Here is a 12,535-nt window from a genome sequence, read left to right on the forward strand (position 1 = left end):
ACAGCACATATTACTGCTTATACTAGACCCAATGTATATAATTATATACATAGTCTAACTTGTATTTGTTATTATTGTCACATAAAACCATGTGTTTTTCACTCCAAAGGCATAGCTAAGACAGAGTTATCACTAGCACTAGGACTTCCATTCCACTACCACCACCGCCATCATCACTACCACTTCCATCATCTCATCTCCACTTACTCAAATTATTTCGTCCATAGATGACTCGCACTGTTACAGAGATAGGTGGCAAGTTTGGAGGCACTCGCTCTCTCAACCATTTCTCTAAGCTGGAGGAATTCATTTCTTGGTGGTAGTCACCAGTAGTTGAGCCACCTTTATAATTAAGGAGACCACCATCAAGAAATCAGTTTCGAAACCTATATCTACTATAATTAGCCTTTTTGACTTGTTTCCTTCTAACATCTTATCTTTTCTGCCACTATTTTTTGGAAATTCAAATCGGTGTCTATCGAAGACTCATAGAGACAATTTGTCTTTCTTCGATCCTGTAATATCTTCCGCAGAAATCTCATGCTTTTAGTATAGTATTAAAAACATTACAACATTTTGCTACCTCTCTTCCTTCTAAACGCAAACTGTGACGTTGCAGAGGTTTAAAAAGGTTCTTTACAGACTATAGAGCGGCATTGTTTTTCAACGGGTGATATACTCTACTGAATGTTATCTCAGCTCGGCATTTCGCACTCATAGGTCGAGAGGTTACGGTCTCTTAGCCCCTCCACACCGCTCTCAGTAGCAGCTACTACAATACTACACGCTTTTGCTAGAAGTGACTAGTGATATAGACCGTTGTTCCTAGCGAGACATTCATGGTTGTAACTTGTGTAGAAGCGCCTCTGATACTGAAATTGAAAAACAATTACCATTAAAACTCGATTTTGAAAAATTGTAACATAGACCGTTATTCTGCCCTACGCTTCAACTATAATAGCTATCTAGCGTCTGAATAATATGAAGGTGATAATGCAAACGAAATGAGTTTGGGGTCCAGCGGCGAAAGCTACCCAGCATCTGCTCTAAAAGGGTTGAGGGAAAACCCTGGAAAAATCTGTTCAACTACAAGTTTTCCTTGCCAAAACTCACGAACTAATTATTTCCTTTATAAGGAATTTACTACTTGCACTGCATCTAAATATTAGGTTGGTATTAATTTAATTGAAGACCTTACTTTGCTCATCTTACTCAAGAGCAGAACGAGTTTGGTCTTTTTGCGAGGAAGCTCTGAAATGTATTAATAAAAACTATCGGAGCTTGCTCCTACTGTACGTGCTGTAGCTTGCTCACACAGTTTGCTTCACCTCGTGTGGGAGTTCGTATCAGTAGAGTCGTCGGTCGAGGTCAGTCCAGCCACAACAAGCGATACCGGCACGTGTATTTCGATCGAAAGAATTAGTGATTGAGCTATGAGTGACACGGAGGCTGATGTTGAGGAAAAGGGGAAATATTATTTTATTTCTGTTTATGGACTTCATTAAGCATTTTTCAGTTAATTTTCAGAAGTCAATGTTTCCGAATTGGTGGAAAAAATAAATCCGTCGCATTTGCAGAAATTAGAAGTATAAAAAAAGGGTTTGGGTGTCAATAAACATACTTACTTACTTACTTACTTACTGGCCTTTAAGGAACCCGGAGGTTCATTGCCGCCCTCACATAAGCGCGCCATTGGACCCTATCCTGAGCAAGATTAATCCAGTCTCTATCATCATATCCCACCTCCATCAAATCCTTTTTAATATTATCTTCCCATCTACGTCTCGGTCTCCTCAAAGCTCTTCTTCCCTCCGGCCTCCCAACTAACACTCTATATGCGTTTCTGGTTTCTCCCATACATGCTACATGTCCTGCCCATCTCTAGCGTCTAGATTTAATGTTCATAATTATATCAAGTGTAGAATACAATGCATCCAGTTCTGTTGTGTAACTTTCTCCTTTCTAAAAAAATAGGGTAGCAGTAAACTTAATTACTCGTATATACCGATATGCTAGGATTAAAGGACAATTTAAAAAGTACTAGGATTAAAAGACAAATGAAAAAAAGCAAAGCAAGTACCGAACAAAATAACGGTTCACCTATGAGTACTTGTAAGAAATTGAGTACTGCACATCATAAAATAACGAACTTCTAGGACGAGAAATGAATAAACTTTTATAACAAGTCATACGGCGTAACTCTCTGACAGTCGGGTTTGTATGGGATCTTGAATTGTAGAATCCATAGTGACACTTGTGATGAACAAGTTTGCAGTTGGGTTTTCCTCGGGGTTATCCCGTTATCCCTGATTAGGAATCTACTTCATTCTGTCAACATTTCTCCATTCAGTCATTATTCCATAGCATTCCTCGAATGCCGGCTAGTGATGTAAGGAAAGGCTGGCCTAGGGAGGAGTGGGTTTGCCTACTCGAAACCTGGATACATAGCGCACCTTATTGTAGTCAGCCGGTCTGAGTTTGGGAATGTGCCTACTTCGAGGGTTAGTGCAATAGATCGTTATAGGTAGCAGTGCTGGGTCATAGTGGCCCTCCCCCGAAATTACATTTCATTCCAGTGCATAACAGGCCACCAGAACTGATAATTTCATGTAATTTACATTTGGTGTAAGTTGTAAATACAGAGGTAATCGACATTTCGTATGTTATCAGCTATGATTTGACATGCATTTTTTAGAATACTAAATCCTTAATAGCCATACTAATGACACATGTTTACACTGGGCTCGGATTAGGAAAATTATTCTTTACTTCAAAGTACAGCCTGTTACTATTCCAGTAATGGCGTTTATATTTACTAATTCTACAATTTTTTTTAGCATTTTCTTCATACCTGTACCGGCTGTACCTGTCACTAAGAAGTTTACAAGGATCGAACTAGGGAAATAATGTCCTGACAGGATTCGAACTATGGCCTGCTAATACGTGGACATGGGATATTATGTTTACAGCAATATATATGTATATATATATATATATATATATATATATATATATATATATATATATTTTTTTTCCAGTTCCTTCATATGCATAACGATAAGTTATAAATTTACTAGTTTCGAACTCAAGAAAGAATGCACTCACTGAGTTCAAGCAGTAACCCGTAAATATCACAGCAAGAGACATTTTCTGCTTTTGTTTTTTCTTTCCTTAGCAATTTCTTCTTTCCCGTACTATTAACTTGCAAGATTACAAGTCTCACTGAGGGGAATAATTTTCTTGAGATCAACATATATTTCTGATCTCTCTGTCTACTCTTTCATTTTCTTCTTCTTCTTTTCTGTCCACACAGTTCTCTATCTTCTCTTAGTCCATTCTCTGTCATCTGAGTCCACTCTCTGGCCTCTAATCCACTCTCTTAACTCTCGTTCCACTCTATGTCTTCTCAGTCCACCCTCTGTTCTCTCAGTCCACTCTATGCCATTTCAATACACTATGTCTCCTCTGAGTCCACTCCCTGTCTTCTCGGTCCAATCTATGTCTTTTCAGTCCAGTCTATGTTATCCCAGTCCACTCTATGTCTTCTCAGTCGACTCCCTGACTTCCCAATCCACTCTAATCCTTCTCAGTCCACTCTATGTCATCTCAGTCCATTCTGTGTCCTCTCAGTCCTCTCCCTGTAGTCTCAGTACACTCTTTGCCATCTCTTTCCACTTCCTGTATTCTCAATCCACTCTATGCCCTCTTAGTCCACTCGCTTTCTTCTCAGTAAATTGTATGTCATCTCAGTCCACTCCCTGTCTTCTCAGTCCACTCCCTGTATTCTCAGTCCACTCCATGTCCTCTCAGTCCACTCTCCGAACTCTCAGTGCACTCTGTGTCCTGTCAGTCCACTCCCTGTCTTCTCCGTCCACTCTATGTCCTCTCCGTCCACTCCCTGTCCTCTCAGTCCCCTCCCTGTCTTCTCAGTCCATTCTATGTCCTCTCAGTCCACTCTGTTCCCTCAGTACACTCCCTGACTTCTCAGTCCAATCCCTGTTTTCTCAGTCCACTCTATGTCCTCTCCGTCCACTCCCTGAATTCTCAGTCCACTCTATGTCCTCTCAGTCTAATCCCTGTCATCTCAGTCCACTCTGTCCTCTTAGACCACTCCCTGTCTTCTAAGTCCACTCTATGTCCTCTCAGTCCACTCCCTGTTTTCTGAGTCCATTATATGTCCTCTCAGTGCACTCCCTGTTCTCTCAGTAGACTCTGTGTGATCTCAGTCCACTCCCTGTCTTCTCAGTCCACTCTATGTCTTCACAGTCCACTCACTGTCCCCTCATTCCACTCTGTATGCTTTCATTCCAATAATATGTCCCGTCAAACACTCTGTTTCCCACCAATCCATTCTCTGTCTACTCTTTTCACCCTCAGTCCACTCTATGTGCTCTGAGTCCATTCTTTATGCTGTTTCCACTCTCTCTCTTCTCAGTCCACTTACTGACCAATCAGTCCACTCTATACGCGCTCAGTCCAATCCCTGCACTGTCAATACACTCTTTCATACCGAACCTCTCTCAGTCCACTCTATGTGCTCTTAGTCCAATCTCTGTCCTGTTTCTACAATCTGTGTCGTCGACCTGGTTGGCGAGTTGGTATAGCGCTGGCCTTCTATGCCCAAGGTTGCGGGTTCGATCCCGGGCCAGGTCGATGGCATTTAAGTGTGCTTAAATGCGACAGGCTCATGTCAGTAGATTTACTGGCATGTAAAAGAACTCCTGCGGGACAAAATTCTGGCACATCCGGCGACGCTGATATAACCTCTGCAGTTGCGAGCGTCGTTAAATAAAACATAACATTTTTTAACAATCTTTGTCCTCCCAGTCCTCTAAATGTGGATTCTGTCGAATCTCTGTCTTGTCACTACAATCTCTTTCCTACTCTCTGCATCAAAATCCATAGTTGATTCCCGATTTACCACGAAAATCGTCTGTAACTGCATTTAGATTGGCAACAGGCCATGACTGTTCGGCCAAGCACCTGCATAGAATTGGAATATATCAGTCCCCTAACTGCCCATTGTGCAACTCAAATGAAGAAATGGATTCAGAACACATCAAAATCTGTGCATCAGTGGCTAACCATGATAATATCTTTGAAAAATATTGGAGCGCAAGAGGTCAAATGACTTTATTGTCAAATGCCTGGCATTAGAAAACAACAACATTTATTTTTTATTTATTTATTTTTTTCCATGTTTTGTGCTAATTGATATATTTTCATATTCATTTCAGCATTGTGCATAACGTTGAGAAGAGTGTGTCAAAACATGCCGTCATTGATCTCGAAGAAAACAATCTAGTACAGTGTGGTAGCAACAGACCAGATTGTTCAAAGATTAGCGACGTAATCGGTAATTCTATCAAGTGTAATACATGCAACGAGGTTTTCTTAACAGCGCACTCTCTGAGTATTCATTTTCAAACACACACAATAAAATTGCCATTGAAGTGCGGGTTGTGTGGGAAGTGTTTCTCCCGAATGGCGGAACTAGACGAACATCTCCGCATTCACAGAGGCGAAACACGATTCAAATGCGACCAGTGCGGAGTCTTTCTCACAGTTAGAACATTTGACGCGACATTCACACACTCACTCAATAGTAAGGCCATTCAAATGCGAGCAGTGTGGAAAATGTTTCATAGCATCCGCGCATTTGAAACAACATTTACTCATACACAGTGGGGAAAGGCCATTCAAATGCGAGGTGTGTGAAAAGTCTTTCTCAACACCCTCAGGTTTCAACCGTCATTCACTTCTACATGCAGGCGAAAAGGCATTCAAATGCGGGGTGTGTGGAAAGTGTTTCGGAAGACCCTCAAATTTAAATGACCATGTGATCACCCACAAAGGGGACAGGCCATTCAGATGCGAGGTTTGTGGGATGAGTTTCTTAAGAGCTGGACATTTAAGGAGGCACGTATGCATACAGTAGGGCAGACGCGGGCATTTAAAGTGATGTCTCGCACTACCACAGTCTAATATATACAGTCGCGAAGCTCAATACTTACTAAATATGTAAACATAGATAGTTGCTCACCACCAGGATCGCTACTATCGCCTCATCACAGACTCTTTCCCCAGCGAATAGGAATTATAAAAAATGGACACTTCGCGTCGGTATCATTGATGTAGCCGGACTGGTTTCAATGACCTTCAAGCCAGCTAGAGCGTGAGATTCTGCTTTCTCCCTAGAGTTGGCGCTGACATCACACCAGCTAGCAGTCGACACAGCGGAAATATAACACATATAATTAATACATCTAGGTACATTATGTACTCAAATAAAGTAAGGATCCATAAAATAATAAATCCGTCATTAACTGTAATGTCTAGACTCTAGAGTTCCTTTATAATGAGAGTTGAGACGTTGACCCCAATAACAATTAAAATATGTAATGATTTGATAGCACTGAAATATATATATTAAAAAAAAATTATTATTACTACTAGTTTGTCACTGAGAAATAAGGAAAAGCTGTTAACTTGAATTTATTTGAAGCAAAGCGTTACTGGATTATGCAATAAGGTAGGCGATGTTTGGATCTTGTGTCTCAACTCTATACTCAATTATCATATTAGCGTATGCTCGATTACGCTAACCTCTAGCACTTCAAAGTGGAATTAAAAGCTAGTGCACAGACAAACAAAACACAGGAAAATTCGCTCAGTGTCCCTTCTTTATAATTCCTATTCACTGCTTTCCCTAGCAGACGAAAAAATGTATTGTACTTTCGATATAGTGTTCTTTTGAAAAAAATTAATACCTTCCTTCCACTATTGAAATATGAAATACAGAAGATTTATATATTATTTTCATAAAATATATATTATATTCTATAAACTTTCCTTCCTGGGTCTTTCGAAAGAAGGATTACTCTGACCTCTTTTTCTTACAAATTATAGAGCTACAAACGTCTCCTTGTCCCATATTATTATTCAAATTATTGTATTTTAGCTATTTACAGTTATTACAACCGATAACGAATTTCACAGTTTACACAACTTTTCACAACAAAGCGAAATATGGCACAGTCAATGCCTTTTCGATCCAAACCGTAATGTACCGTATGTTCGAGTTTTCTATTTCAGTGTATGGAACTCAGTGAAATATTATAACTTTATTGCGTATCATTGCTAAGATTTATTTAGTGTAATGTGTCCATAAGTTCCGTTTACTTCTTGTTGCATAATATGTTGCAGAAATAATTACAAAACTGTGCCATTTTAATGTGAAGGGAATTTTACATGTTAACATAATCTGTTTGCTCCAACATTTCAAGTTTAGAATGGAAGCTATTTTGAGGTGTAATAAAAAAAAATTAGATTGTGATTTCAATTTAGCACATCTACCTTCCTTAATTCTAGACAAAAAATTTATCATATCAGTCCTATGAAATTAGTGTACGTACAATGGTGTTACTTCGTGTCTTAACCCTGCGTTGGTGACGTGGGGTTTGACACACCCCACCTTGCTTTGTTTTTTGTTTGCTACTAGATCACTTTGGTTTGTTACGTGGGGATTCGTCTAGCTGCTTGAAATACTTCCTTCAGTATGTTCCATGTCATATTCAGTAAAAACCAAAAAATGAAATGGGGTATCTCAAACCCCACGTCACTACTGATGTAATTTTCTTTCAGGTCACCAGCGCAAGGTTAAGTAGTATATAAATACAATAATTCAATAGTCAATTTTAGTATTAAAATACAGACAAACTGAATGTGCGGGGTGTCATACATGACATTATGCTTAATTGTAATATATAATTGCGAATTTAGGAATATAAGTTAAATATAGTAAACATAACCTATAATTTTCATATGAATGGCAAGGCATTGGAGATCACTAAATTTATTATAGACAGAAAGGGGCAACTGGTACAGTAAACATAACCTATAATTTCAACATATCTAAATATCCGTGTGGTGCAACTGAAAATTACATTGGCCATGGACATGAGTGGTATGTACAATTTTTTATTAATTGGGCACCCCTTATGACGAAACTGTTACTGAAAGTTGCCAGTTGCTTCGTATTTTTATAATATGGTATATAATTATGACAGGAAGTTGTAAGTAGATAAGAATGTAGAGGAATATAGGGGATGAATAAACACACTTAGAAGGACGAGCTGGGTTTATCTTAGGTTTGTTATTGTGAGGAAGGGACTAAGATAAACATACAAAACAACAATTCATTTACAGTAGATGTCCTAAGTGCCTGAGAAGTGTTTCGGAGTGCAGATGTGATTTACTAACAGATAAAACTCAAGTAAAAACTTCGTCTTAAAACGCTACAAAGAAATTTGTGACATAGTGTAAAATTAATTTATAATAGTAAATAATAAATGAATAATAAATAATAGTGATAAAATTTTACGTGTTGTTAACAATGCCACGTAAGTGCATAAATGATCCTAACAGTTTTTGTTACATTTGCGGCGAAGTGGTGTTTGCTGTGCAGCGGAGAAATATCACTCCTGTTATAAAAACAGCTTTCAATCTTTATTTCGGTGAATTCTGCAAATTAGGAGACCAAAATAAGAGTTGGGCTCCACATATCTGTTGTAAGACTTGCTACACGAATCGTCGGATTGGTTGAATCACAGGAGACCTTCGATGCCTTTTGCCATTCCAGTTATTTGGTTGGAGCCAAGAAATCACACTGACAACTGTCTATTTTGTATAGTACCACCACTCCGAGGAATGACGAATTATAAAAAGAAGACCACTGTATACCCCAACATACATTCTGCTACTCGTCCTGTACCCCATAGTGATGAGCTGCCTGTTCCTACACCCCTGAATCATATTGCATAGATTCGGAAGAAGAGCCTTGTGATCCAGAACCATCCACATCTACAGATCCTGACTTTGCACCTGATGTTAGATCTGAACATCACAAAATTAGCCAAAATGAACTAAACGATTTAGTGAGAGACCTGGAACTTTCTAAAGCCAAGGCAGAGCTGTTAGGCTCCAGATTCCAACAATGGAACTATCTTGCCGAAAATGTGAAAGTAACATTTTTTCGTGACCGTCAGAAACATCTTGAGAAATATTTTTCTGTGGAAAGCGATTTAGTGTTTTGTGGTGATGTTAGTGGCTTATTTAGTGCTCTGAACATTAATCACATTTCTGATCAGTGGCGCTTGTTTATAGATGCCTCAAAATTAAGTCTCAAACCTGTATTACTCCATAATGGCAATCAGTTGCCGTCAATTCCTATTGGTTATTCAGTGCATATGAAGGAATCATATGACAGCCTGAAACTCCTTCTTGAATCAATTCATTATAACACTTATCACTGGAAAATATGTGCAGGCTTCAAAGTAATTGCAATATTAACTCCAACTAGGCTACACTAAACACCGTTGTTTCATATGCGAATGGAACAGTAGGGATAGAGCTTCTCTTTTCATTAAAAAGGAATGGCCTTTACGTCAAGCTATGGAAACTGGAAAAATGAATATTAAACATGAACCTCTGGTGGAATCTGAGAACATTTTAATTCCTCCACTACATATAAAACTTGGTCTCATCAAAAACTTTGCTAAAAAGTTGGCCCGAAATGGACCGGCATTCAAATACCTAGTTTCAAAATTTCCTAAAATGAGTGAGGCCAAGTTAAAGGAAGGAGTTTTTGTTGGCCCACAGATTCGTCAACTTCACCAAGATTAGATATTTCAATACCTTTTAAATGATGTTGAGAAAGAGGCATGGACTTCTTTCAGAGAAGTCGTAAATAATTTTTTGGGAAACAAACGAGCTGAAAACTATGAGGACCTTGTTACGAATTTGCTGTCTTCTTATCACAAAATGAGATGCAACATGTCCCTTAAATTACACTTTTTACACTCCCATCTGAATTGTTTTCCTGAAAGTTGTGGGGAAGTAAGCGATGGACATGGGGAACGTTTCCATCAACAAATATCATTAATGGAGAAACGTTACCAGGGAAAGTGGAGTGCAAGAATGCTTGCTGACTACTGCTGGACAGTCATCAGGGATGCTCCCCAACTCGACTACAAGAGGGAAGCAAAGAGAAAGCACATTTGGAAAAGGTAAGCGATGTTTTACAAGACATCAGACAGATTTTCATAGAAAAAATGACTATCGAATTTTTCTTAATATTACTCTGAAATCAGAACCAACCTAGCATTTTTGTTGTCATATTCGTGTTCAGCATAGTGTGATCCTTTAGAAAAGTGAGGTTTCATTCATGTCGCAAACAAAAAGTCAAAATTTGTTGTCCAGTGTTATTGAATCGTGCATAAATGCATGTACAAGAATTTCGCAATATTTAATCGAAATAAAGGCAGGTATTACACATTCGAACAACGAAATTTTCACATCATAAATAATATTACACCTTAACTGGCAAGTGAATTGTCTGAAGTGTCTCATTCATTGTTTCAAATTTTATTAATGCAATTACACTACATTTTAGAGAAACATATGTTACTATTTATGCATGCCAACTAATTTATATGGTTGAAACGCCGCCCTTCGTGATCGGGTTAAGCGAGTCACATGGTCTGCCTTACGGCCTGTATTAGATCACGATGGCTGTGGCACAGTCTATTGTTCCTAGTACTCACAGCGCTGCAAGTGGCCAGCAACTACCGCGAGAAATGCAAGAATCACCCCAAGCTTCGTGACTATACATTAAACTGTGGTACTGCTCTGGTTGCTCAACACGCGTCACTGTTAACGTAATATTCAGCGATGGATCGCGTGAGTATTGAAACAAGGAACGTTAAGTAATTAAGCAGCACAAAAAGATACACAGTTTTCTGCAAATGTTATTTTTAAGAATGAGTAATGACACTGAAAGAAAACAAATTTTCCAAAACAAATACAAACTAATTTACAAAAACCTGAGACATAACTGTATTTCTAATTTAAACAATTACTGTAAAAACCTTATAAAAGGATATAAAACGTACAATTTACAACAGTTAAAATATAATGCCATTATCTGAACCTATTTGTTTTGAAAGGGCATCAGTCACTAATTTGCTTCATTTTAAAGTAAAATTAAGGAACTTACGAAGAATAGATTCTGAACAAAATATCAAGCACATTATTAAGAAACAGAAAAGAACAACAATTAGGCTATTTTTTTAAACGTCTTAGAGTATTTCTTTGTTGTTTTTGTGAATTTACGTCAATTGACTCATGCCCTTAAAGAAGGCATCCATTTATTCTTCTTCGTAACGTAAATCGGCAAGTTTTTCAAAATTTGGAGTTACTATATTTCAGACATTGCAATTGTGAGCTGATGGAATAAATTTTCGTCTGAAATGCGTGATATTGATTTGGATAGAAGCAATTTTCATAACAAAACTCCGAAGATAGACTCTATGTGCTCTCAGTCCAATCCCTGTCCGGTCACTACACTGTCTCTCCTACAAGACCACTCTCTGAAGTCTCAGTCCACTCTGTCATCTCAGTCCACTCCAAGATCTCTCAGTACACTGTGTAATCCCAGTCCATTCTCTGTCCACTCAGTCCACTCTCTGTCCTCTCAGTACACTCAATGTCCTTTCAGTCCACTCCAAGATCTCTCAGTCCACTCCCTGTCTTCTCAGTCCACTCTCTGATCTCTCAGTCCACTCCCTGTCTTCTCAGTCCACCCCCTGTCATCTCAGTCCACTCTATGTCCTCTCACTCCACCCTCTGTCCTCTCAGAACACTCTATGTCATCTCAGTCCACTCCCTGTCTTCTCAGTCCACTCCATGACATCTCAGTCCACTCCCAGTTTTCTCAGTCCACTCTATGTCATCTGAGTCCACTCTATATTATCTCAGTCCACTCAATGTCCTCTCAGTCCACTCTCTGTTCTCTCAGTACACTTTATGTCCTCTCAGTCCACTCCCTGTCTTCTCAGTCCACTCTATGTCATCTGAGTCCACTCTATATTATCTCAGTCCACTCCCTGTCTTCTCAGTCCACTCAATGTCCTCTCAGTCCACTCTCTGTTCTCTCAGTACATTCTGTGTCCTCTCAGTTCACTCCCTCTCTTCTCAATTCACTCTAAGTCATCTCAGTCCACTCTATGTCTTCCCAGTCCACCCATTGTCCTCTCAGTATACTCTGTGTCCTCTCAGTCCACTCTATGTAATCTCAGTCCCCTCTATGTCTTCTCAGTCAACTCTGTGTCATCTCAGTCCACTATGAGTCCTCTCAGTCCACTGCCTGTCTTCTCAGTTTAGTCTATGCTCTCTCAGTCTACTCTCTGTCATCTGAGTAGACTCTGTGTCCTCTCAGTCCACTCTATGTCTTCTCAGTCCACTCCATGTCTTCTCAGTCCATTCTATGTCCTCTCAGTCTACTCTATGTCTTCTGAGTCCACTCTATGTCTTCTCAGTCCACTCTATGTCTTCTCAGTCCACTCTGTGTCTTCTCAGTCCACTCTATGTCTTCTCAGGCCACTCTATGTCCTCTCAGTCTAGTCTATGTCTTCTCAGTCCACTCTATGTCTTCTCAGTCCACTCCATGTCTTCTCAGTCCATTCTATGTCCTCTC

General features: G+C 39.2%; 1 protein-coding gene across 3 annotated transcripts in view; it reads right to left on the reverse strand.

The window, feature by feature from the left end:
- LOC138691880 (uncharacterized) overlaps nt 1-12,535 on the reverse strand; it is a 117,856-nt gene that overhangs the window by 49,320 nt on the left and 56,001 nt on the right. The gene's annotated exons all lie outside the window — the stretch shown is intronic.

This window comes from Periplaneta americana, chromosome 16 (assembly GCF_040183065.1).
Source record: "Periplaneta americana isolate PAMFEO1 chromosome 16, P.americana_PAMFEO1_priV1, whole genome shotgun sequence".
NCBI classification, from domain to species: Eukaryota; Metazoa; Arthropoda; class Insecta; order Blattodea; family Blattidae; genus Periplaneta; species Periplaneta americana.